Raw genomic sequence first — 5138 nt, 5'->3', positions numbered from 1 at the left:
ATCATTAATCAACGTCAAAATATTTATAATTATAATTGTAAATAGTTAAAAAATAAAGTTCTTAAAATAAATTGTTCATTCGAATTTATTAAATTCTTATATTTTTAAATTTGATCACCTAAAGTCTTTTATAAATAATAGTACTTATTAATTAACTAATTATAATTATATATTTTGGACCTAAGGTTTTTAGGGTTTATAAAAAAATTTTTTTGGTTAAAATCTTTCTATAAAATCATGCCAAAATATTACATAAGATAGGGAAGGGAAGGGAAGGGGGGATCAAAAAAAATATTACGGTTTCTTACACAGGGGTGGTTGGAGGTCTGGAATGGCCGAAATCGCCCTTACGTAATTTATGGACGGCCCTTACTTAACACTTCCATTGTTGATGGAAGTGTTAAGCTTTAATTCTGTCCCTCTCCCCCGTGGGGAGAAATTTCGAAAAATCTCTTTTTAGTGTGCGTTTTCGTGACGTACCCTAACTGTGTACCAAATTTCAACTTTCAACTCCTAACCGTTTGGGCTCTGCGCTTATTATTATTATTATTATTATTATCAACTCATCTCGATTATATATATAGATTACCGTTGCTTGTAAAATATTTATTTTATATTTAGGTGATAATTTTTTCATAAAACAGTCCAAATTGATTAAAATTTAAATAAATAAGCTTTACATTACAACAATGTTCAAAAGTATTTTAAATACATAAATATAAAGTATTCATAAACAAGCAATTATTTACTGTGACATAGTCACAATGCCGGGCTGCAATTATTAATCATATTTTTAATTTATTTAAATCAAAATATATGTTCTCCACCTCAAATTAGTAGTGGCTTGTCGTTGTACATCATTCTTTTCCTTTAATAATAGAGTTTTTAACAGAAGTTTTGATTTGCAATAACATAGCTTCCGATAGCATCGGAAGTTCGTATATAGTTTACCGGGGTTTCCTGACGATAAGGATTCCATATTCATATTCAGTTTTGTAGTTTTGTTATTTTATATTCGCCTTATTTAATGAAAATAATATCTATTTTTTTCGATAAACAAAATAACTTTATAACCAAATGTAAAGCTTCATTAAGCATGAAATTATGTGTTAAATAATATCATTTAATTTAAAAAAAAAAATGCTTATTTATATCGCGCTTAACAATATGAATCTAGAAATCTTTAAAGTACTTAACTATTATCATAAATCAATTTTCCGATCTACTGAAAGCAACTAGCACGCTAAATTAATTCTATTTAAAATATTTATTTCGCTTTTTAAAAATAAATAAATCCAATTTACATTACATTGAAATTAATCTACTAATTAATTTTGATGTTTAAACATGTTCAGGTACTCCAGCACATTACTTTCTACTGCAATTTGACTTAGTTGAATTTCTAAAAGATCCTTGATCACATTTCTCTTCTGTCCTTACTGTAATTTCAGGATGAAAAAACTGATGACATAAAGTTTTATAGTTCAGTCCAAGTTCTTCTCCCTTTTCTAAATTAAATGNCTCTATATATGCATTTGTGAACTGTTATTTACGATATTTGTAATAATTTTTGTTTAATCACTTTATTTCAACTATTTTTTGCTAATTACGTATTCGCTCGAACTCTGTTAAAACCTTAACTGTGCCCCGAACGACAACCGAAGTTGTAGGAGGAAATTCGCCTATTTTACCGATCTAGGTAACTCCCCTTTTCCAAATTTTAATATCAACTCAAAATAATTTAAAAAGATAAATTACAATAAAACAGTTTATTATCCAACTATCAGAAATTTCACAACACGCCAAGGAAGAGTGGAAGGAGCAATTAAATAATTAAAATTATAAAGGATTAANAGCGAGAGTTTTCGCAGATAAGGGAAAAACAGAGGATGTACTAACTTCTGTGAAAGGAAGTAACATCTGTCATCCATTTTTCCCACTCTAAAAACGTTATTTTTCTCCCAAAACGAAAGAATATTTTATGACAAAATATTAACATTATTAATAAAAATTATTAAATTAGACCCAGGGGCCTTTCAGGTCTCACACAATTGTTGTGGTTTCTATTGCGATGCAAACGTTTTAAATTTGGCCACTTTTATAACGTTTCAATTAACGCATTAGCTTCGTTATGACTTATAATTTTTCTATCCTTTGAACCTTCCTTTACCGAAGTTTCGTAAAGATCGTGTTTGTTATTATAACGAGGCAGAAACATAAGATTTCTGCAAACTGGGCGTTATGGAAAGAATCTTAACAAACGTCACGGAACATAGGAAATTCACGCAAATTCCGAATTATTAAAATTTATGTAATAAACGCTACATAAATAAGTCTTTTAAAATTTATTTTATTCCAGTCAGAGATTGATAGAAGGCGACTTATAATATGTCGTCTGCTATTAGTTCGTGAAGAAAAAGACTGAAATTTTTATTGTGAAAACCTGAGGGCCCTGGGCCTAATTTAATAATTTTTATTAAAATATGTTTAAATAGCGACACAAAATATTACTTCATTTTTGTGAAAAACTAGTGTTTTGGACGTGGGGAAAAACCAGATAACAGATGCTACTTCCTTTCATAGAAGAGAACATCCTCTGACTTTCCCTTATCTGGTTAAAAATCTCACTGAGATGGGAAATGGTTACCCCTCATTCGTTCCCCTTTCGTCCGTTCTCATGAAAGAGTTACTGGCCGATGAATGGTCGAAATTCAGGAGATATAAGGGAAATTAGTCCGAATTCGGGGAGTTCTTCGACAGTTTCCAAAGTGTCCAGACTCACATACGTTTCCCTCCTGATGACCAACGCCCTTATACGAGTCACTTAGACTAAGTCCCGAGTCTGCACGTAGAAGGGAATACTTTTATATTTGTGCACTTATCGATCTCCCATGTTAAGAAGAAAAATGAACTTTTTCTACAAAGTGTCCTCTGCCAATACAGATGAAGACGAACGACGACAACTAAACAGGTCGTATGTTTTAGAATGATTTTGTGAGCTCTCTCTCTCGATCGCGCATTAGCATAGAATAAGTCTTTGCCTATATCTTGTCGCTTAATTGTCGTTCATCGATTATTTGTATTCGTAATTTGTTTTCGAATTATTAAATTTACTCTTGTTAAATTTACTTAAATGTCTCTTAAATTGATTCCGAATCCGATCGCAAACGCGTGTTTGTCCGCGCAACGATAAATTGACAAACTGGTGTCAAGGAATCTTGACAAGGATCTGAACTTCACCGATTCAGATCTATTAGCGATTATCGCCCTCCTATATAAAACTTTTAAGATCGGGTCTTACGATTCGAAACTTTAGAAAACTATTCTCACGGAATAGGCCGAGTAAGTGGCACCCTTTAGTAGGTGCCCCCGGCTAATCTCACATTATTAAGAAAACGATGATATCAATACACCATTAAAAGCAATTGATACATGTATTTAGATGCATACTTTATATAGAATCAGCGCCACTAATCAGAATTAAACAAAACTAAATGTCTCGACAGTCGCAAACGAGCCTAAAATTCTTACTTATAAATTTGATGCTGAAGTCTTTATACGAAAATCGGATGATTAAAGGGAATTTTCATAACTTTACTGAATAATAATTTTAATAAAAAGTTTTACTTAATTTTTGATGCTTTTAGTTGTTCCATATATTCTCTAACATCATCTGCACAATGTTCCATACTATTCCACACAATTGGCCATAATGGAACACCTAGCCAACATTTTTTATATGCGATAATTATTTTATGAATAACTTTATTGCTTGGATATTTTATAAATTAGTATATGCACGAAAAAGTTGTTTTAAGTTAGATAAGTTGATATTGCAGTTAACACTTTTACAAGCAGAAAACCCTTAAATAGTTCGCGCCACCCTACTCTAAATTATGCTCGTTGTGGAAAGAATAAAACATTTTCACAGCTTGGATACAGAAAAGTACACTAAAGTTCTATTTTTCAGAACTTTCCAAACGGATTAGAAGAATTACTTGGAATTGTATAGAGGATAATTCGCCCTCAGCTGAAAGAAATGCAGTAAGCATATTTTTAGTGTAACTAAATAAAATGTTAAGTTATAGTTTACAAATATTAATATGGAAATATAATTTGTCAGTATAAACGTGTAGCCCAATGCTTTAATGAAAATAGATTTGTTAACATCATAGATAAAATGTGTGGAAAAACAGTAAATGAGATAAATATAATTAGACAAATAAATTGATATATCAGCGTTTACAATTATCAAAAACATAATAAATATAATATCTATTTTGTAGATTATAGCAATGATAAAGCCGTATGATAACTGTGTGAAAAATTTGAACGTAGATGACGTCGTCCGTGACCCCGTAAGTTGAAAATAAAAACAATTAAAAAATTTTATTTTAATTTAACTTAATTAATTGCATTTTTTATAGTTTCAGTCTGCAGATTTAGCTGTGGTAGTTGAATGTGTCAGTGGAAAACTTCAATAGAAAAAGTATTATCGTAGTCATCTATGATTATTCGTCGCTGATTATTTTACCCAATGTTGAGCCATAAATTTTTTAAAATTGAATATGTGTAATTAATTCTTCCAAAATTTAACAATCTCTTTCAAAATCTAAAATTAGCGTGTGTTAATTTAGAAAAATTTGAATAAACAGTTTTGTATTATAAATTAGTCTATTTTTTTATTTCTGCCTATCTAGAAAATAATATAAATTTAATTACATATGAAATTCTGATGAAATAATTCAGAATATAAATGTTAAATATTCGCATAAACAGAATAAATGCTTTATTTTCGACACATTTAATTAATTAATAATGTTATTTTTATAACGATTAAATTATATAATTTAATTCTAAAATTTAATAATTTGGTTTGTACTTCGAGATCATAGTAAGTATATTTTTTTAAAATCATTATAATTATATTTAATTATAATGATTTTAAAAAAATATACTTTACTTTGATCTCGAACTATAAACCAAATTATTAAATTTTACATACGGTTTAAGTAGTTAAATTAAATTAAATGTTATTATTTCCGAATGTATTGCTCAAAAATTAATTTTTTGCAACGTATTTGAAATATGTTAAATCGATGTTAAATGCCCACAGATGTTTTAATTCTGTTCGCATA

At 29.2% G+C, this 5138-nt stretch overlaps 1 long non-coding RNA gene across 1 annotated transcript; it reads left to right on the top strand.

The window, feature by feature from the left end:
* Positions 1-3959: 3959 nt before the first annotated feature.
* On the top strand, positions 3960-4470 carry LOC111614617. The gene is made up of 3 exons (XR_002754969.1): positions 3960-4044; positions 4287-4358; positions 4428-4470. It is a non-coding gene; the product is annotated as an uncharacterized LOC111614617 (long non-coding RNA).
* Positions 4471-5138: the final 668 nt, after the last annotated feature.

The sequence above is a fragment of the Centruroides sculpturatus genome, unplaced genomic scaffold, assembly GCF_000671375.1.
Source record: "Centruroides sculpturatus isolate CEXI.00-Female unplaced genomic scaffold, Cexi_2.0 scaffold2073, whole genome shotgun sequence".
Classification (NCBI taxonomy): Eukaryota; Metazoa; Arthropoda; class Arachnida; order Scorpiones; family Buthidae; genus Centruroides; species Centruroides sculpturatus.
The sequence above is the reverse complement of the archived record's forward strand: the minus strand, read 5'-3'. Positions and strand labels throughout refer to the sequence as shown.